Genomic DNA, 23262 nt, shown 5'->3' with positions numbered 1-23262 from the left:
TCCTCATGGGGAGGACTTCTCACACTCTTCCCCTGCTCCAGTGTGGGGTCCCTCCCATGGGAGACAGTCCTCCATTAACTTCTCCAACATGAGTCCTTCCCACGAGCTGCAGTTCTTCACAAACTGCGCCAGCGTGGGTCCCTTCCACAGGGTGCAGTCCTTCAGGAACAGACTGCTCCAGCGTGGGTCCCCCACAGGGTCACAAGTCCTGACAGCAAACCTGCTCCAGCATGGGCTCCTCTCTCCACAGGTCCACAGGTCCTGCCAGGAGCCTGCTCCAGCATGGGCTTCCCAAGGCGTCATAGCCTCCTTTGGCCATCCACCTGTTCTGGCGTGGGGTCCTCCATGGGCTGCAGGTGGATATCTGCTCCACCGTTAACCTGCATGGGCTGCAGGGGGACAGCCTGCCTCACCATGGTCTTCACCAGGGGCTGCAGGGGAATCTCTGCTCCAGCATCTGGAGCACCTCCTTCCCTTCTTCTCCACTGACCTTGGTGTCTGCAGAGTTGTTTCTCTCACATATTCTCACTCCTCTCTCCTGGCTGCTGTTGTGCAGCAGCTTTTTCCCCTTCTTAAATACGTTATCACAGAGGTGCTACCACCGTCACAGATGGGCTTAGCCTTGGCCAGCGGCGGGTCCATCTTGGAGCCGGCTGGCATTGGCTCTGTCGGACATGGGGGAAGCTTCTAGCAGCTTCTCACAGAAGCCACCCCTGTAGTCCCCCAGCTACCAAAACCTTGCAACGTAAACCCAATACACATACGTGCATATGCAGGACATCTTCTAATGAGTGCTGTCACAGCAAACAGCTAGAATAAAACTTGTCAAGTGCTCAAGCATAATGGCACATGAGGGGGGGAAAGAAATATTGAAACCACTGTGAAAGGGAGGTTGAGGCAAAGCAATTGGAATTCTCACCTTGCAAGTGACAGGCAAGCAAGATTATGGGAGAAGGCTGGAAGAAATTAGCAAAGAGGTTGCAACAGAAGAAGATCGAAGCTTATTTTGTGCCTACCTGTTCTGGAGCAACATAAGCATATTAGTGTTCCAGAATTTTTTTCAATCATAATTATAGCTTCTCTTCCACTAAAAATGTCTGGCCAAAACAGGTCAACTTTCTCTTTTCTGAGTACAGGAAAGCCTGTCCTGGACAGGCACTTATGAATTCACGGCTTTGGAAATGAAGCAAAATTTGCTGTTACCTGCTGAGAATACAATTCTACTTGTCTGGCTTTGTGAGGTACTCTCAGGCTTTCCAAGGACCTTTCTTTTGATGTTGAGGGGGTTTGTAAGCATTTTGCTTCCCTTGACTTTGTTTAGACTGACAGGGAATATAAAGTGGTTTTAAGTGCAGAATAGCTGCAAGACCATCTCCATTTTTGTATCATCAGGCATATTTTTCCAGTGCACTGTGAATTGGCTTCACCCACATGCAGCTCGATCAGGGTACTGGCCAGGAAGCTGTGTTGTACCCACTTTTGTCAGTTTTGTATTCAATTGGCACAAAGAGAAACCAAGTTCTAATGATCCAACCCAAAATGTTAATACCTGTTTCTTTGTCTCACACGAGCTCCATATATGTTTGAAATCTGGCCAGTTTTCACCTAAAAAGAGCAGAAGATGGAGGAGAACTGAGAGAACTGACCGGAAAGCAGTACATCAGCTTTGGGCACAGCATAACTGGCAGCCCAGAAGGATTTTTAAATTAAAACCCATTTTCTGAAAACTGACTTTGAATGCTGTGTATTGAATAAATGAGTTGGGCATCTGATATCTTGCTCAGGTCTGAGGCTGTGAAGTGATCAGTGTGGAAACACTAGTGAGAAAAGAATAAACCTGGTATCACACTAGCCTGATCCCAGCTTCCCAGAGGTTACATAAGAGTCAAATTCATCCCTCTTTCCCTTGTGTCTAACAATGGTTTGTTAAAGAGAGTTAAAATCAGCAGCTTTTACCCACTCCAAGAAGGAACGCTCGTGTTAGGCCTTAATTAAGAGGCTCCCTATAGTTGCAATAATCACACTCATTTTAGCAGGCAGCCCAGCTGGAATAAAACAAAGGTCCTGAGTAACAAGATACAGACAATACTGAAGCAAGAACGTGCAGTAAATCTGGGAGAACTGACAGCTTCTGGAGGGGGAGGAGTCAGATATTTTGAGTGGAACCTCTCTGTCATAGAAATATGAGCTTAAATGAATTTATTTTTGCAGTCCTGGCATTATAGTTGCTGCAGTACAGATTGAATGGAAACAACACCATCTCCAGATTAATTTTTTTTTTCTTTTGGCAATTTATTAAGCTGTAAACTCTGAACATTTTAATAAAAATACAGAACTACAAAACAAAACTCTGTGTGGTTCATATTTTATTCAACAACATTGCCGAATAAGAGACATCCCCTTTAGGGCAAAAAAATGCCACTTCTATTTCATATTGTACTTATTTCTCTGTCTCCTAAATGATTATTTGCCAAGAAGTATATTATGGGACCATCATTTTTCCTTCTACCTCCCAGCACAAAGGCTGTTTCTGCTTCTCAGCAATAAGAGATCTGCTGCTTCTTCCTACTTTTTCTTTTTCTTTTTCTTTTGCTTTTTCTTTTTGTGTGTGTGTGTGTGTGCGCTTGCTAATTCAACCTGCATTATAAACAACAATTCTACATGCCAAGCAAGATGCTCTGCAACCTTAGCATTGTGCTTTTTTAGAACAGCATCCCCAGAGGAGTGACTTTATGGGTTATTAGTAACATCCACAGAAATGGCAACAGATATTCTTGTCCCATCCTTCCTATGTATTATTCGTAAGGCTGTAGATTTGTCATGATAATTTATTGGGTAAATCACAGGCTCCTCTCACTGGGGCATAGTCTGTGGACCTCGAGGAGAATAGCAAGTTGTGGACATTGTACAATATGTATTAAAGTTTTAAGTGCCACACGAAGGTGCAGGGAATATGCACTGGAGTTTCTCTCCTGAAAGACAATCCAAATAAGAATGAGAAGAGACTATGCATGTCAGGAAGAATTTATACTGATTTTGTAATCTGAATATTCATCTGGTGGAACACAAACTGAAAATCGTGGAGGTGTCAGAGGACTTAACAGGTGATAACTTTCCTTTATTACTAGACCGGGGTGTAGCCGAATCATGGTAGGGAAATGCATCAGATCCAATTTTCAATTCACCAAATCATCAAGAATTGATTTTTCCAAAGACCGAGGTGCCTTTGAATGGCACATCTAAATCCCTTGTGCTCTCTTGAACTTCCTTGGCCACATTGAATTGAAATATAAGTTAAAAACTTCAACAGTTCAGAAAAGTGCAACTGGATAGTATACATATTTTTATCTCAAAAATAAGAAAACAGAAAGAAAACAGCTTGCAAAAGAAAAGGAAAACATACATATATGTATGAAACATACATGCATATGAAATTGAGTGACATTATGACATCAACACACCTCCAGGGCTTTCAGGTCTTGAACCCTAACTCATTTACACTTGTTTTGGGCCCTGTGACTTTAGAGGCAGTAACTGAATGATGTGAATGCATCAGTTCTCTGTCCATCTCTTGGATGCCACATGCAATTCCAGTCACCTGTTAGAAGGGCCACAGAGAAGGTACAGAGAGGAAGAGTAGAGATACACAGATACTCAGAGGTTTAGAGCAGCTTCTTCAGGAAGCAAAATTAATAATCTGGGATTCTTCATCTTGGGAAAAGATGACTCAGGAGAATGTAGCAGAGGTCTATAAAATCACAAGTGGCACAGACAAGGCAAATAACAAATAACGTACTTGGTATTTCCCAGCACATGACAACCAAGGAAACAATCAGGCAGCAGTTTCAGAGTAAACAGAAGAAAGAGCTTTCTCAGTCAGTACATATTTGCAGTGTGAATATCATTGAGGTGAAAACATAAATAGATTCAAAAAGAAATTAGACAAATTCAGAGAGGAAAGGCCCATCAGGAGCTATTGATCCTCATGTTCAGCTAAATTCCCCAGTTCAAAAAGTCTTATAGTGCACTTTTGTGGATGCTGAATAGATGTATCAGAGGAAGGCATATATATTCCAGTACAAGAATTAAGGAGCTTCAAATTAAACTAGAAGAAGGCAAGCTCAAAACAAGTGTGTAGTTCCTCTAGGAGTGTGTCATCAGGCTGTGAAACTTAGGGTGTTACAGATGCAAACAGTTTAATTGGGTTCAAGGGGAGACCAGAAAAACTAATGAAAGGCAAGTTGATTGAGGTTTACCATTAGGAAGTCACTGACCTATAAATGCTCAAATAATATTCAATGTAATTGTCATACAAACTTCCTCTATTCTTATTCACTCCTGCTACCACCACTACTGAAGACAGACCCTGTAGGATTTGACCCCACACAGCTGCTCAGATGCTAAGAGTGGCTATGGGTCTGCAGTGCAGTGAATGGTGGGGGGTTGTTGGATTGGGTACTGAAAGGATTTAAGTGGAGTGGGATTCAGTTCTCAACCCACCAAAGTCTACATGCGCATCTGCCCTGTAAGTCAGTTCTCTGCATACAGAATGAAACTGCACGTTGCTCCTGAGCATTGAGAAACCCTTCAACGAAATGAGGCACAGAGCTGCTGCAGAGCTCATTGCCATAGACATAACATGATAGATAGGGTAGCTTTTAGGAATCAAATACATCATAAAGGCAAGTAATTAAGAGGATATATTCTCTATACAGCTTAGGATCAGATCCATAAAAATATTTGGCCTCCTACTTCTCATTGACCTCAGTGGTTAGGAACGTAAATACCTCTGTACATGACAGCCTGGCAGTGCTGGTAAAGAAAAAAATCTAGATAAACAACCAGAAGGGTGGGAACAAAAAAATTAAAAAAATCTCAATATTAATCTCAGTATTATTCAGTACAGCAACCTGGGAGTTTCCTAATCAGTGGATTTTTCCTGTGCTATTTATCTAGGAGTTACCTTGGCTATACTTGTCTGCAGCGGATTATATGGCTCCATCTCTGTAGCATGCTGTGGCCAACCAGGAGGAAAAGAAAGTGGTCTGGTAAATGGCAAAAGCAATAAATATACCTGTCTGAGAACAATCAATTCTGTTTTGTCAGATTTGGGCAGATCCTACTAAGTGTTGATTTCATTGTGCTACTCAGCAGTGAATATTCCAGGAACAGAAAGCTCAAGGCTAACAAACAATGCTCTGATTCTCCTCCCCACACAACCTCTCCAATGAGTGAGACAGTGAAGCACAAAGGAGGCCACTAAATATTTGTAACACAACACTGCTACTGAGAAACAAGAAGAGCAAAAGGAAACAGGGAGACAGACGTTCTTGCATCTGTGGTCAGGCTTCCATTCTGAGCTTTGCTGGGAAAATGGACCAGAGCAGATCCCTTGGGGCTAGCCCTCACAAGTCATGGAGCTGGTTGTGGTTTCCCACATAGTCCTGCTTTACTTGGCTCTACTCCACAATGTGGGCATCTTAGCTTCTGCCAAATCCCAGCCTGAGGATCTACCAACCGCTCCAGAAAAGATGGTCCCACAGATGGTCTTTGCTGTCCCAGATCAATGAGCTGGCACTCATCAGCTTTTCCAAGAACAGGTTTTTCTCCTCAGATTCTTCACATGGGGGGACATTGCAGGAGGTGTTTGGCCCATAGCACTATAGAGCAAAACCCACACCCAATTCTCTGTGGGAATAACCTGAATGCATTCCCTGGCTGGGAAGTGGATGTTATCTTTTACATTCACAAGACCTACATATTCACTAGGGAGGTCTTTGTCCTTAAGCTGAGAAATTATTCAGATTCCAAATATTTGGATATTAAACTACACCACAATGGCAGCAGTTAGCCCACCAACTTATAGATGGTGTGATATCCCAGTATCTCCCAGTCACAAAAAATCAAAGCATTCCTATTTCTTTAATACCTGTGAGCTCAGACATGACTAAGACAAAAGTGCAGAAGATTATAACCTTACACTGAAATATCATAACCTTAAATATTCCTTCTAAGTTTTAGCATTCTTTAGTATTTTTCTCATTCTCACATTAAGATGTTCTTGTGAAAATGGAAACATTGCCTTCTGGTTTCCCAGACAGTCCTGGTCTCACTTGTGAAGCACAGTACCTTTCCAATACTTGTGTGTCTGTAAGGGAAGCGAGTATATTTTTAAGGCACATCTGACGTGTAGAGGGGAGAAAGTTAGTTCTGCAGTTCATTAATCCAAACAGCAGCTCTTCTGAGCACAAAAGGTTTTGTGGATTTTTTTTTCCCCTAGCCAAATTGCCATGCCCTGTATATATGTTCAGGTGTAAAATCTGCGAAAGGTAATTACTTTCCAAGAGTGCTATCAAGGCTCAGGCACTCTCCTCAGCGCATAAATCTGAGGCAGCCACGCATCTCTCCAAACCTGAGGAGGTTGCTTGAAGAAATATAAAAACTCTGAATTTCCCTTTTCTTATTTAAAAATCTGCAATTTCCTCACAGAGGCAGTGAGTGCAGAAGCCCCACATAAATGGTTTGTAATGCAGTTCTGAATCAAGCCCTTAAGGATTATTAAAGAAATCCATCTTAATTATAGTGAAAACCTGTTACTGGCCTTACATAATAACGCTTCATTTGTAATTTCCACTTAGGTCTGCTTCCCTCACTCTCATGCTTTCCTCTCTCCCCTACAGTATTTTTCCTTTATCTGCCTTTGAACAAAACTACCCAACACCTTTGAAAAGTGATAGAATATTCTTAGGGTGGCAGGATGACCCTGTAATTAAGGCAGAGGTCTAAGGAAAATGACACTTTAGGTGTTTTTCCTAATTATGTCTTTGGCCAAGGGTCCCTGCTTTCTAAACAACTTTCTGGTCATCCTTGCAGTCCCAGCCAAGATCAGAGATTAATGAAATGAAATACCATAAAGGCTCATCTCTGCCTCAGTCTAAATACTTTTATCTATCTGTCCTATCGTTTACATTACCTGTGCTATGGGTGCTAATAAACTATGGCTTCATCAGAGGAAGGATGTATCTCTTAAAGTCTGGTTAATGCAATGAGATCCCCAAAAGGAATTGCAAATTCTTATTCTGTGCAAGAAGAATGATTAGAGGGCTAGGACTGTATTTTGATAAAGGCTTCTGAAGATATACGTCCCAAGTGTCTCTGTTGACACCACATTATTATTTCCATTCATATTCGAGCGAGGTTTTGTGTTCTGTGCAGAATAACTGAGATGCCACTTTGGGTTGCGTTTTTGGGCCTGCCACAAGTTCCTTGGGTCATGCCATGCCCAACGCTTGCACCCCAGCTTCAAAATCTGAGCATAAAATGCTTGCTGCCATGCACCTCCTTCTCCAGGCAACAAGCCTGCACCTAGAGGCATCTGGCATTTTGCAAACATAGACTGACACCTAAGCAGAAACATATGCAAACTTTTTGCTCAAGCAGTTTTAAATGCAGAAGTCTTTGGTGAGCCATGCTTCTGTTCTCCTGTTTATAAAATGACGGGCAAAATAACTCAGCTGTCCCTCAGAGCCTGAGTCATCACCAATACAAGGTCATGAACAGGGTCTCCTAGAGGGGTCTGAATCACTGCTGCATTCCACTGCCCCTTTGCTACTCTAGAGAACTCGTAGCTGTTACCCACCTCTTTTCAAACCTATGTGACTGAGGGAATCCTCTTTCCTTTTCCATTGCCTCACCCAGAGCACAGGACAATCAAGTGACTTGGTACCAGTCTCCACCTCTGTCATCTCAGAAGAATCTTATCTTTTTATTACCATTTGGGTCCTAAGCTCTTGGAAGGCCTTCATAGGTATCTCTTCTAGCTTTTAGCCCTCTGTAGCTTCAATAAAAGCCTTGCATTTTATCCCTGCTAAGACAGTAGAATAGGATCTGGCACAGTAGAGCCTCTCTCAACCAAAAGGTATTTCTTGTTCAGGGACCTCACGGCTGGCAATGCTGAGTGTGCAGCATCAGTCATAGCACATAAAGCTTTGGCCATTTGGCTCTGTTGGTTTAAGGTGGTCTCTGAGTTGTTCAACAGACATGTGCTACTTAGCTTTAAAAATGAAAAAAATAATGAAATAAAAATATGCAAACTGTGAGCTCTTTTTTTCAGTTTTAAACTTGTACAAAATAACAAGCAAGGAATTGTAATGCTCACGGAGAACTCATCTGACCACAAAGGGATCTGCTTCTTGACAATTTAGATGACCTCATGAAACTCTCGTTTCTTTCAGTCAATTGCCACATGTACTTTATTTATATTAATTAAAATTTCTATTTTAATTAAAGCTAAGTCATCTATTATCTCTTTATCATGTACAGCAGGAACCTGATCCAAAATGCTTTTCAGGTAGAGGGATTTTTCTTTCACCTTCTCCTTTTGAGTGTTTTTTGGGGGGTTGTTGAAGTGCTGTATTGAAAAAAAGAAATAATCTCCATTTTACACACACAACGCTTGGGAAAATAGGAACACAAAACTAATCCCCTGGGGTTAGCTGAGAATCTTGCTACACATAAATGTCTACCTTGCATAATTTCTGGGCATATTACAGTCAATATTAGTATGGAGACCTCAAGCCTAGATGCCTTGCCTCATCTATGTGGGAAAGGGAAACCTAGTCTGTGTCAAACCCAGCTACAGATCAACATTTCCAAGATTAAAATTTAATTGAGTTAATTATTCTTCTCTTGCTCTCCCATGGAAGAAAAGGTTAAGCTAAATTTAAATAAGCCATGTTGATCTCTACATTATTCATTCAGTCACTGATATATCACTGTCTTGATAATTTATGGGTTCTAAAAACTACCTAGATGTTCACCGCCCATCCCAACATCTTGGGGAACCATCAATTAAGATGTCCCTTGGTTCCAAATTCATTTCAACTTGATAGATTTGTAGGAATTGATCAAAATTACTATTCAATCATTTTTTCACATGGAGCGCTCTGACCTCACTGCATGGTATCAACTTTCCTCCTGTGGTGATGTGTATGTCTCCAAGCTCCACTATTAATTCTAGCAGTGATTTAATACTGCTGCACTTGTAAGTCTACCTTTTTATGTTAGCTTTACATAAAATCTCCTTTCTTTAGGAATGTATGACATTTTGGTTTTTTGTTTTTAAGTGCATTTTAAGCAGTAGTTTCAAATATAACAAAGGAACATAGAACCTAAACACCATTATCAAAAAGCATTTAGGTACTGAGCATGCAGTGCATGCTCTGCAATGCATTTTGTCCCACTGAAATCACTAGAGCAGCTTTGGAAACCTTAGCAGCCTAAATGCAAGGATTCACTAAATCTACATCTAAGAGTCAGCATCAAGTCTAACCATAATACCTGGGCTGCCTCTGAGTTCAGTGTATACAAAGTAAGCTCTCGTTGGCATCCCACCCACCTTAAGGTGTTATTAAGGGAGAGAAATTGTCTTCCTGCTGGAACTCACATCTCTCCTTTGACGACAAAGGGAACATAGACAAGTAACTTTGAGCAGAAGAGCAGTGCAGTGTGCAGTCTCCAGTAGCAAAATAAAAAAGATAGCTTAAAAAGCTGATGCTGTAACCCTTACAGCAAGCAACACTACATTAAATAATGGATAACGTTTCCACAAACAAATAAAAGACTAATATTTTTTAAAGGGACGTAGATGGTTGGAAGCTGAAGAACAATTGCCTTCCAATGGTATTGGGACTTCCAAGGACTCCCTTTGTAGGCCTATCTGAATGTTGCTCTGCTTTGTGTTGTAAGATCTCTATGAATAACTAAGTCCCATTTTCAAGAATGACCTGAGCACTGGGAAAATGTTTCATCTCATTGAACTGTAGTCCTCAAAGCCTAGTTTTTTGGTCACTGTCCTAACATGCACCCTCATGAGGCAAAGAAAAATCATATTCCTTACTGCACTGCTCGTAGCCTCACAACTACCAGTGTAGCCAAATCCTCCTTTTACAGACTCCTCTCTCTCTCTCCTTGGTAAAGCAGAGAAAAGAAAGAAAACAATTAGAGGTGTAACAGATCCACCCAGCACCAGGCAGTCATAATAATGTATGGAATTCCTCTATCACACATCCTACAATGAAATGATTGTTAAAATCAATGATCCATACACAGATACTCAGCATTTCACCCACAAGAGTTACAGAGGGAGTGGAGGAGGACGAGGGTAGACAGAATATTTTTGGAAGAATGTGGGGCACATCTCCTCTAGTAGGTCTTAATGACAGGTCAAGATCTGCAAACAACCTTTCATTGCTCCTGCTGAGTTTGTCAGCCATCAACTCATAATGAAGGCAAGAGCAGCCTTTAAAGGCAAAAGAAGGCCAAAAGATTTGTGATGGAAAGCAGCACTCAGGAGCTCATTGAGCATACAGAAGCATGTCAATCATTGTCAGCTGCTCAAGAGATTAAAAAGGACACAAAACCAAAGTAAATGACTTAACAGTGCAAGTCATTTAATGACTTACCAGTCATTTACTGTGACTTACCAGTGTAAGTCATTAACAACCAGTAAGTGGGAAGCAGTGGGAAGTAGTGATTCTGAGCTCTGTAAATGATTTACACTGATTGTTAAGCCACAGGACTGCCCAGACTACCACCAACAGAGCTCAGGATCATTACTTCCCAGTGCTGGTGGATTGTCAAGCTAGAAATTAGAAAAGAAGCTGTCCTTGAAGAACCTAAAAGGCAAGGAGAGAAAGAGAAGTGTCCGCACCCACCAAGATCAAAGTATTGTCTGCTCCCAGATAAGAGAAGACTTTCTGGAAGGCACAGGCACCACCTTGCCCCATCCCACCACGTGATTCAGTGTGTCACGACATCCATGAGGTCTGACTTGCTGGAAGGGGAGGACACTGCCGTCAGGGTGGACAACCAAAAGAGTACAGCTGGTATGGGCTTCAGAGGCAGTCACTGCAGAGTAGAGAGAGGGAGAAAGAGGAATTTGCCCTTACTGTGCCACATGCCGAATTGCAAAGGCACATGTCTTCACTCCAAGAGCAAAGAGTCTCTCTTCTGCTCTCTGCCCTGCTGTGTAAAAACTTCAGTCACACATACAGAGAGAAAACCCAAATTGCAACGTGCTCAGTTACTCTGCTGTGTTCAAGGTGTTAATAAATAATTGACAGTGGCTCCCAGAACAGACAATGTCACCGTTGGCCCCCATCAAGTAGAAGACATTTGGAAAGTTTTTGTTTGTGTTCTTTTTGTGTGTTTGATTCAATTTTTTTCCCTCCTTCCCCCTCCAGTTGCCCTAAAGCTATAAGAATAATATAAGATCTGTCTCATCCAGTATCTGTGACAGGTACAGCTCTGCACACACGGCCGTGAGGAAGCAAGAGGTCCCCGAGTCTCCTGCAGCTGGCTGACGAGTGTGAATTAACTTCATCTCCATTGCCACGCATTTCAGATCCGAGAGAGAATTGCTGCTCAGTAGGATCCAGGCTGCCCTTTTCCCCATCCTCCTTGGTTATTTACGGGCTTTATTTTCCTATGTACTCTGTGCTGCAGCATTTGGAGGTGGTAGTGGGGGAACATGAGAGATGCCTGTCTGGGTCAGCACTGGCATAGAGGGTACTGCTGCAGTCCGGCACCATTCTACATCCAGTGCCATACCTCATTAACTGCTCAGATGCTTAAAAAAATCCCTTATCTTAATTTCCTCCTTCAGATTTTCCTTTGTTCACCTGTTTACAACAGCAAAGGATATTGTGAGGGTGGGGTGAGCTGTCACCAGCACTTTCTGGGAGCAGGACGGTACTGCTTTGGTATAGACTGAGGAATAAGTCACTTTGTTCTGAAATGGCAAAAAGGGCTCCAGGTTGTAACAGCCTGGCACAGCCTGATATTATGAATCACAAACAGATTTTACCCTGTTCTTCTCCCCGTTTTCAGGCTTGTGTGGTTATGGCTGCACCCTGCATTGCTCCTTGAGCATTACTGCAATACAAGAAATCATGAACAGCAGCACAGCCCAATAGTTGGTGCTTCTGCCACTACCCCACTGCACATTCAAGGGCTGCTCACCTACTTTGTCTTATCTGTCCCTCAAACTGATACAGTTCATATGGGGGGTCTGGCTGGTGCAATGGTGCTGTTCAAATCACCAGAAAAGCAGACGGTGTTTAGTACTTCACATCCAGTATCTCCAAACTGGGGCTTTTGGGATATCCAGAGACTCCCTGGAACCCACAGCCAAAAGCAAAACCAAAGATGAGTGCAGTCAGGCATCTGGACTTGATGACCCAGAGAACCCCCGTCAACTCAGGTTGAATCTCTCAAAGGTTTTCATGGTCTTAAATGACACCGTTGCTAGGCTGAGTGCTGCAGATGCTCCTTGACATTTCAGGCTTTCTCTGCGGTGACAGGCACATGTGTTTGAAGAAAGCTCAGGTGCAGAGGGTTGCTGTTCCTGACCAGTTGTTCCTGACACAACTGCACTGGTTTTTCAGTCTCCGTTTGCTAATGGAACCTGAGAGCAAAAAAAAGATAGGTAGTTCTTCATTAAAGTCATCTGCTCTCTCTGTCTCTGTATTTCCATTTTTAAAAGGCCACCTTCATAACTCAGAGCAGCCTGCCCTCCTTGCTGTTTCCAAAGAGAATTTCAAGCAGGCTTAGACTTTATCCTCTTTCCAGACTAATAGATCCTTGATTTCAAAACACCACTCTGCACTCTGCAGGACACAGGGAAAAATTGCAGCAAGGGGATGCTCTATAGGAAGAAAAGATTCGTGCTTTCCAGAAGCATAAATACTCAGCACACAGGCTACAACTTTTGGCTTTCCTCAGTTTAGCCCAAGATGGTTTATTGCAAATTTATGATTGCATCTTCAGTACCAAGGGTAGCTTCTTAGCCCTTATTTTGTGGGTTGTTTTTTTTTTTCCTGGCTGACAGATATCTGCCCACATCTTTTGCTCCTGGTTCTGATTTAAAGTTGTCTTTGCCAGTCAAATTTAGTACTTGCTCATTCCAAGACAACTGAAAGTAAGGCCAGGTGTGGGAAAGCAGATTTGAGTTACGTTGTGCAGCTTGTCTCTGCATGACTCCTGCCAAGGATGCAGAGTAGTTATACTGTCTGCTTCCCTTGGTGTCTTTTGCAATTCTGAATAAAAGAAGGAATCCACCAATAGGGAAGGTTTTAACCTGGGATTTTTTTTTGTTTGTTTGTTTCCTTTCTTCTTAAGCATTCCACAGCATGAGGTACCGCTGATTTTAGAAGAAAATTGCCCCGGTCCTAGGTAATATGAGGACAAGCCTAGATTAAGAAGTAATGCAAGTCATCTCCCGTGTATGCTTGTTAACCTGTGTTTGGGGACCCTGTGAACTGTGCATGTGAGCAGAGAGGAGCTGCTCATCTTGCATACACACCTTGTTGGGGAGAAGTCGGCTCACAGGTGCATAGTATGAAACCACTGGGTAAAGCAAATAATCCCTTCCCTGCCATACAGCCCCAGGTTTTGTAGTCTGCTCAGCAGAAATTTCCTGAGCCGAAGGTTGGATGCCTACCTCTGTGTTAACAGCTTTGGATGCATGAATGTGTCCAACTGTTTGGGGGTTTTGACCCATTACTAATTGATAATACTTGTAGCGGATGCAATTAGTGTTCCACAGCTGAGCTCTATGCTTTTCTGTAGCTTTGTTTTACCCCTGTTGCTTGACTGCTCCACCGGATGCTCTTGTGTCTTGGTGAATTCCCTGTTCTCCTTCTTCAGGTTTCTCATGATGAGACATCTCTGTCAAAGGTCCAACTCTGTCACCTCAGTTCTGCGTTTTGGTCCTTCCTTTGAGCCCCAGACACCTGGGAAGGGTCTGGCTCTCCCCAGAATGGAAACATGCAGAGAATTTCCCCATGGGGAAGGAAGGATTATTCCAAAGAAAAATTCAACCTCAGAGACAAAAGATCACAGTAGCCTGGGAGGATACATCAGAAAAATGGGACCCCCCCCCCCCAGATGGGTTAGGACATGGACAGGTAGCCTTCTGGGAGGCCTCCTTCACCATCAGCAGTGTCCCAAGTATCTCAGGCTCTCCTTGGACAGTAGCAATAGCTACCGGCTCTCAGCAAAGGCAACTGCAGGACTGCACCTCTTTTGCCAGCCCTCACAATCTGCTGCCAGCTGCCACTGCCAAGGGATCACGTGGCACCATGCCCACCTTCTCAAGGCACTAAGCACAGTGCTATGGCCCCAACCCCAGCAGGCTAGGTCAAAACCACATGGGGCGCACGCCTGATCCACCTACAGCTTTCTGCCCCATGCCAGCATGGCTGGGTGCAACCATACTGTGTAATGCCTGCAAGAGCAGTTTGTCGGTGGCAGATGCCTCCTGTAGCCAGGATAGCTTTCTTAGAAAGTGCTTGGTTCTTTCTGTAGAAATACCGCAAGTTAAATTCAGACTGAAGCAGGCAGTTTGTATGGAAAAAATGAGCACTCCTAATTTTGGGCCAAAAATATACGTACCTGGGAACGATGTGTTGTCATGGAAGGTGTTAGGGAATCTAAGCCAGAGAGCAACCTCCTACAGACATGTTCCATTAAAGGACCAAGCACAAATACCATATTTTTTTCTTTTCTTTTTTTTTTTTCCATTCAGCACTAGCTGATTCCTTACAAATCCCAGGTATTTTTCCATATTTGTGGCAGGGTATTTTGGCCCCAGCCCATCTCTATTAAGCAGATGAGAGAATAGCCTTTCAGTTTTCTGCTTTACAGTTGCTATAAGGAAACTCATAATTCAGCCTTCATGTACAGCAAAGTTCTGATGAGATTTAATGGAATTGTAAGTTCTCTTTACGTACATACTGGGAACCAATGGCAAGGCTGTGAAATCATTTGCTGAGGGACATTTACAATCCCTCCCCACAAAATAAAGACAGAATGTTTCATGCTTTTTTGGCAGAAGTCTGATGCTTACTTCAGCAAAAAGTGAATAAATAATATGAGAAGCATAATTTCTTTTAGACCTCTTGCAATGCTTAATGTATATGATGTTATCTATTATATATTTTAAAGCATCCTGGTTAATTTCCTGAGAAATGTATACATGTTGCAAACTCCTAAATTGGTGGGTATTAACTATAAGGAGGCTAAAGAAAGTTCTTGTTCAGCTCTCAGAATCTGTTTCCAGCATGAAGATCACGGAGCTGAAATGTTTGATCAGCCATGATCAGTATAGCCAAGGAATGCATTTTTAGTAAGCATTTTTGCAGGGTGTCCCTCTATTTCACCCTTTACAAAACCTACCCGCTGTTAAAGAAGTTTGGAGCTTTGAAGATTTGGGTTTTGCTAAAAGAATTTTGGCAATAAAATTAAAATCGAAGCAGTTCCTCTCTCCTTCCCAGTTAATTACAAGTTGTGAACTTGTGGCACAAAAGGCTACATATCTCTGCATTTTTCCTGTGTGTTTGTTGGGGTGGAGACAGAGTACAGACATGCCACTGATCCTGAGTAAATGGCCTGAATCATGCAAAGATATGAAGAGATACACTTTGCTCAATGGATAAGGTTAGATAAATGCATAAATCTGTGCCAGATCATTGCTGGAGGGGTTCCATAAATATAGATTCATAAACAAATTAACCCTCCTCATCTGGAGGGCCTGGTTTGCTACCATTGCAATTTTTGAACTTTAGTGTGTACTGAAATCACAGCAGCGTAAAACCAGCAGAACAGAATGATATCTCAGGCCTGGTTTGCTCTCATCTCCTTCCTATGAAAGTACATTAATAAGCAATTTGTCTTATCCTACAAAGCATTCAAGGGCAAAGCATGACATTAGACCAAGAAGGATGATAAATTACCGAAAGATCTGCAAGCCATGTTTGTGAAGATTGAAAAAGATGGTGTTATTTAACATTATGTGCTAACCTCATGATCTATACTTAGTATGCATGCTTGGGCCTTTCCATGGCGGGTATTTACTAGGTCACTATCTATAATGGGTTTCTTTAACATTAAATTGGTCCTCCACCCACATTCTGGATTCCTAATATATTTCATTAGCACTTCAACTCTAATCATTTCAAGAAAATAAAGTGTAATGAGTAATCACCACTTGTTCAAAACTGCCTCAGTGAGAGTGAAATTCAGCAGGAATTTTCTTGAAAGTTTCTAAGATGTTCAGCATCAGGTTTTTTTCTGATGGGAAAATAGTGCTTGAGTGATAGGAGAGCAAAAGGTCTATTTACTGCATGGTCCAAGTGACAGGTTCTAAGTGAGAAGAGGTGGGAGGTCAAGCTGGTGTTAATGGAGTATATTTGGTGGTAATGTGACCCCAGAGCACATGCTCTTGTCTGACATGACAGCTAAGGGAAATCTTCATCTCCATCCTGCTGCTGAAGAAGGGAGTCACAGAGAGACACAGGCTCTCCTGCTGCTGTCTTTGGTAGGAGCACAGAAACATACCATATCTTCCAGACCAAGGGGCATATCTTGGTTGTCTCCACTCCGGGGGATCCTCTGGGCTCTTCAGGGCAACCTGGTTTTGCCTGTACTGAAGACAAGGAGCGTGACACAAGATCACCCTAGCCTTAGTTCACACTTGGCTGCCCTGCTAGAGGGGGCACAACATGGAGCAGAGCCCATGTAGGAGCTATCACAGAGGCAGTGTGGACCGTTGGAGGAGCAAGAAGCTGGGACAGCATCGCAAGAGAGGGAACACAGTTTAACCAACCTGCCTTGGATGATAGTGGGAGAGCGTGCGAGAGCAGAGCCCAGATCTCAACCCCTGCACAGTGTCTGGGGGGCAATCCCCACGGCATGGGCTGGCCCCACTAGCGGTGGCAAAGAGCAGAGTTTGCAGCTCCAAAAGACCCACTGAAATTCCTAGCGCTGCTGAGCTGGAAGAAGTCTTTTTATCCAACGCTAACACAGCCCACTAGCAAAAGGTTCAAATGTAGTGCAGTGATTGCCCGTGTTGCTCACTTGCTGTTGTTTTCTGCGTGCTCATTCAGGGCTGCCAAGCCAGCCACATTCCAGAGAGGGGAGATTTGCAGAAAAACGGGGATTTAACATCACATTAAGAAGCTATTTACTGAAACTGTGAGATGCTGACTAAAACTTGGCATGAAGCAAAACTGACTGCATCTCATTGCCTAAATGCTCAGGCTAATAATGGTGTTTATCTGTTGAGTACAATGCAAATTTGTAGTGCAGGGGACAGCAGAGGCCTAAAGTACAGGGTGTTCTGCAGCAAACTCAAGCTATTTTCAAGGCTTCAGATTTGTGAAGCAGTTTGCTGCAGTTGCCGGGATAGAATAGCCCTATTAATCAAAGCCTGAAAATCTTCCTTTTTTGCTTAGTCTCAAAACTTTCTGAGAAGCATAAACAAAAATAATGAGAATGATACAGGGTCATATTTATTATGATTACTGTCATTACTTCAATCATCATTACTATTATTATTTCCCTCTACCCAGGATCCAGACTGAAACTAAAGCATCGTATTTGAATGTTATCACCCTTTTCAGTATTTTAGAGGTGCCCATTAATGCTGGTTTTGGAAGGATGCTTATCCCACAATAAAACCAATTTTTAATTGACATCATGCTGGTTTAATATTCCCTCTGGCCTTCTGCCCTCCTGGGGTCCCAGTGTGCTGCAAATGATTTTGTGCTCCAGATTTTGTTCAGCTCCTGCCACATTTGTCAGTCTCATTTTTGGCTCTTCAATCAAATTTCATCACCGAGTATGTGGATGAATTCCACCACACCACACTCTTCCTCCTTTTTCCCATAAAATAGCATGTCTCCTAGCATGTATTGCAAGAAAAGCATCTACCAAAAAAAGCATCATAGTATTGCTTTTTCAGCTTTATCTGATGTGTGGTTCTTAAATCTTTCTCAAAATCAAACCATCAGCTATACTGTTTCATCAATGTGAGAGTTTCAATATGTCACACAGCCTACAGGACAGGGAGGCTGGTCACTCATCTGTGTGCTCTTCCAGACCCACATCCAGCCCTGATTACCAAAATAGACAATAAACAAAAACTTCAGAAACTTCAGAGAACTTCAGCCTGTTTTCCAGCCCCAAACCAGCTGTCCTTTCCCTCCCAGTTCTACCCCCAAGCACACGCACCGGGGAGAAATATTGCAGACAAGGCCCAAAAGAGAGACCAGTTTCCATATAATTATCGTTTTGCCAGCTAAGAAAATGCCAAAACCATTTTAGAAATTCCTCCACCTTTCTTCATTTGAGCAAACCAGGTAATACTTTCTGGGCAGCTCAGTAAAAAATGCCCCTTTCCTGTTTGTTTGAAAACATGTTGCTTCTGCCTACAAAATAAATGCTGACTGATTTCTTTTAACTAATTTTCTCAATAAAGAGACAAAAGCAACAATAACAAAGAAATAGCAAAAAAAGGCCAAAAGTGAGGCGTCGGTCAATTAGGCTAAAGTATTTCACATTGCAGACCTCTGACTTGTCTGGTTTCCTTTGGTGTTTTAAATTCAAACACATTTTCTTCCAACTTGCAAGCTTAAATGGTCACATACTGCCCAATGAAATACCCTCTAGAGTGGGTGATACTGCAAAGTACTGAGCACTTAGATAAATAATTTGTGCCTTTCTTCAGGGCAGTATGGTCTGTTGATTCCCAAAGAACCTAAACAATTTCCTCGTACCCCTCATCATATTTCAAATGTCATATTTATAAAACCAAAGGCTGATCAGGATTAGCCTCTGCCAGCCTCAAAATACCTTTCATGAGTAAGATCTAGTCCATGCAATTAGCTAAACTATGGTTTAAGCAATTACACTTTGTAAACCTGAGTTGCTCACAGCTCCAGCTATATCCTCTCTTTTCCATCACCTCCATCACCTCCTTTGCCTCATGAAAGACGAAGGAAAAAGAAAAGTGCGAATGCCATCAGTGCTTTCAGTCTTAAGGTTAGAAGTTGAAATGGTGAAATTTTTTCTGAAGCAAACATCTCAGAAAGAAATGTCATTTGCAACATTTTGGCTCAGCTTGACTTTATGTCTGTTTGTGTTGCCAGAGAACTGCAGCCTGCATGGCCCATGCCCCCACGGCCACTAGCCATGTTCCTCCAGCAGTAGAAAGCAGAAACTTGAGGTGCTTGACAAAAAATTTACATTGGGCATTGCGGCAGCTCAGGCAAGCACAAACTGACCTTGAGGCAATCTGAAACAGCATTTCATCCTGATTTTCTGACACTTTTTTCTTTCCCCCAAAAAAAGTAAAGTCTACATTTTCCTATGGAAAGTATCCATTAAAAATACTATAAATATTTACCAATAAAACATGGAGAAAAAAAAAATCTTGACGTCTCAGTGGAGCTACAGTGCTGTAATCCCACCCTCTGCAAATGGTTAATGATCCCCACAATGAGTCAGTCTCCATTTCTTTAAGTGAGTTTTTCTTTTTGTCACCTTCAAACAAAATAGGGTTGGGCATGTATCATTTAAAGGAGGCTTTAAAGCACTTTGGAGGGTAATGTAAAAGAACATTATTTCTCCTGAAAAAAAGAAGGACCTTAATTTTTTAGAATCCAGTAGCTACATCAGTTTTAAATCAGACAGCTTGCAGGCTTTTAATTGAATATGATTCTGTGTGAATGCATTTGCTTTGCTGAATGGTATTTTCTGTTAGGGAAATTGTATACTGTGTGAAAAATTGTGGGTATGATGAATCAGAGAGAGATTTGATTTTTCCATGGAAAATGCCATTAAAGAAATCATTGCCATTCTCTCTGAGACATTTTAATGTTTTATTTTTAAAAAATGAAAATAAAAAAATTTTTGAGTTTTGCTTATGTTTATGTTCTTTTTTTTTGCAATGACATTTTCAGATTGGTGCAGAAACCTGGTATACATAACATGAAAAATGTTTACAATCTAATTTTCTGTCAAAAATAGTTTAAACAGGATATTTTTCAGTAAATCTCAGTGAAGAAATTTTGACTCTTTGCCCTTCAAGTTATACATCTCATTTGGAGAATACTTTAGTCTCTTCACTGCATACTGCATGTAGGTTTCGATAACTTTGTTGAGAACATAGTCAACACATATCACAGAAGAAAAGTGAAGGAAAACTTTTTTTATAATTACATTTTATTACTTTAAAAATTTAAAAGGACTTTTAAAAACGAGCATAAAATCAAAGGAACAGATTGAATAATCACAGAAACAGAAAACTAAGGAAAATCCACTCTTTTGGCACATTTTCTTGTTGCAAGACAGTATTTTTCTTTTTTATTTTGTGCAAATTTTGCTGTATTTTGGAAATACCCATATGTTTGTCTTTATTAAATACATTGTTTATGCAGGTGAAAAATAATTTACTATGTGGGACAACTTGTCACATAAAGTGCAAAAAATATATTCCATTGACCACGTACGTCCAGCAAAGTGTAAGGGAAAGTGATACATCTCATGTCCTGCTTTGCTTTGTCTTTTTTCCCCCCAGGTACAAAAGTAAAGTAACTGTTAGCACAGCTCTGCTGATAAATTCATAACCTGTCTTCTGTCAGTAAAAAACCTGTCTTCACACAGTAAAAAAAAAAAAAATAAAATAAAGCAAAACTTGTTTCTGCTTCTATTGAAATGACAAAACTCTCAGTGACTTTGATAGGTGCTGATAAGGCACTGAATAAATAAACGTGAGCTAATTCTTGGGATTTCAAACACCAGATTTTCTAGCAGAGTACATGCTTCTAAGAAGGTTGCTCTCCAAAAAGTATCTGCAGAGGAGTGCAGAATAGAAACTAATTACATGTACACACATGAGCCTCACATGGCTGCCTCCTGCCTTGCCTTGCCACCAGATCCAAGAGCACCTTGTCATGGGTACATTTCCCTTTGCTCACCCCAAGCAGGGCAGCAGAGGGGTTCTTCTCCCTTTCCCCACACCCATCGCCACAGCTGAACCTGGGGAAGCCCATGCTGGGAGGCTGGAGCCAGTGTGCCCATTGTGTGGGAATATCTCCCCTTGGGTGGGTACCAAACCCTAACATCCATCTGGCCATCCGTAGACAGCTGCAAGCACTCTTGCAAGCACTCTTGCAAGGCCATGGATACTTCACTCCATCTCTTGAAGAAAAGGTCTCTAAGCCAACTGAACGCATGCAATACTTATCCCATCCTGTTGTGGGCAAGTGGGAGCCACAGCAGACCTTTGTTGCTCACCACCAGTCCCACCAACATAGTGTCCACGAAAGATACTTTTTCTTTTCTGGTCCCCTTCTCCCAACTCTTTCCAAGTGACCTCTGAGCCCCCAAAGTTCCATCCTACTTCACCCTACCAAGGTATCCTCTGCTGCAGTCATCTGACAACTGATTTCCTGAACACTTCTTGACATTCAGATGCATTCCCAGGTGTAAATGTTGATAGCAATCAGCTTTAAATCTAGCCTTTGCCCTGGCAGATCATTAGACTGTGAATAAAACATGGAGATAGATACCTGGATTTCTGATCAGCAGTAGGTATGTTGATGACTTTCATGTGAGGTATGAATTGTAAGTGTGACAGGACTCATTATCTATAAATCACTGGTTGGATTGCAGTTAACTTTCCGTGGTAACAAAGATAAAACACACTCTCTCCCTCATTAGCTGAGCACTGACAAAGCACTGCAGGGATCTTTCTGCTGCACAGAAAACATCTGCCTGGATTAAACATCAGGAGATCATTCACAAAATCTTTTCATCTGAGGCATCTGTCCCGATGAAGTCACACATGGGAGAGCAAGGTCTGTTCCCTGCCCCTGCCCTGGGGCAACACAGCCACCTTCACACACCCAGCTTACATTGATCCACAATATTCCAAGCCCCAAAAGCAAAGCTCCCCCCTGCAACAAGCCTCCATTGAGTCAGAGGTACTCAACTCACAGTTGCAAAAGTAATACTCAGGTGGGATTTCAAATATGGCTTCATCTTCTTCTGTGTTTTTATTTACAGAAGAGGCTTCAGTTCACACATGTTCTGGAGAAGCTCAGCACATCTGTGCAGTTTTCTCTCTGGCTCTACCATGGCCTCACCTGCTGCAACACATTACCTGTAAATTTCTATAGCGCTATCAGACTGCTTCTTTCTGCCTCTTTCCTCTCAATTTACCTTTGGTGCCCATGAAATATTGGACAAAACCACTTGTGTGCTCAATATGCCAGGACCTCATCTTTTTATCAGTGTTGTGTTGTGTTTCATTTACCATTTCTCTTACCATGTGAGAGGGCAGTAAAATCCTTGGGGCAGGGCTGCAGGTTAGCAGTGTGCTTCCACGGCTCTGGGATGAATGCAGCACTGGTCCTTAACTGAAACCCAGAGATGCTATTGCTGTACAAGGATACCTGTACCCCATTTGCATTCATGAATTCACACATTAGACAACCTGCACCTTTCTAAGAGCATTTCTCCCTGAAAATAAATCTTTAGATAACCACATCTCAGAAAATGTACAAAAAATCAAGGGCAGAGGCTCTTTTTTGGAAAAACAGCAGAGGATCTGAAGGACCAAAGAAACAGCTGGAGAAGAGAAGGCCGTGAGGTAAATTTCCCCTGATGTTATCATAGTATGCTCATGTTACTGCTGGATCACAATTTTTTTACAGATTTTTTTACAGATAATATTAGTTATTAAAAGATTAGTAAAGATATAACTATTGCTAGGAATACAGAGTGCAAAACAACACTGTGCAAATTATGAGTTAAATGTAGCATCCTGTCGTGGGGACCTGGAAGACCAAATGAACTAGTTTTGCTGCTGCTGTGCCCTTGTGAGAGGCAGTAACTAGAGGGTAATCCAGAAAATGGAAGATAAGTGCTTGTTGGCCTCCAGGTCTGGCAAGTCTCTTTTCCACCACAGAAAACCAAGAGCAAGAAAGCATGTACTGAGACCAGGTACAAGGAAGGAGGAACAGGGACGTGAAAGGAGACAAATCTCTTGCGGTTGTAGCTGGCAGCAGCAAAGTCCACTGCTACAGACTGGGAAGGCGACAGTTACTTTCTCCAAATAATCTCATAGTGTTTTTACAAGGTATTAATCAGCCTTCACAATCCTCCAGGTGGGTAAATACCACTTTCCATGTTTATCATGTGGATACACAAGTTACTGGATGACAAAGAGATTAACTCAGATTCTTACAGCAAGTTAGCAATAGGTTTATAAAAAGCACCTCATTGCTCTGAGCTTTCACTCCTAATTCTCACATCCTCTTTCTGAAATGGAAGGACTTACACCTCCATTAGCTTTTGCTGAATAACAAATAAAAACTAAGAGCCCTCCAACTTGGCCGTATACACTAGGCTGCTTGG

This window comes from Aptenodytes patagonicus, chromosome 6, assembly GCF_965638725.1.
Source record: "Aptenodytes patagonicus chromosome 6, bAptPat1.pri.cur, whole genome shotgun sequence".
In the NCBI taxonomy this organism is placed as follows: domain Eukaryota; kingdom Metazoa; phylum Chordata; class Aves; order Sphenisciformes; family Spheniscidae; genus Aptenodytes; species Aptenodytes patagonicus.
Note: the sequence above shows the minus strand (reverse complement) of the source record.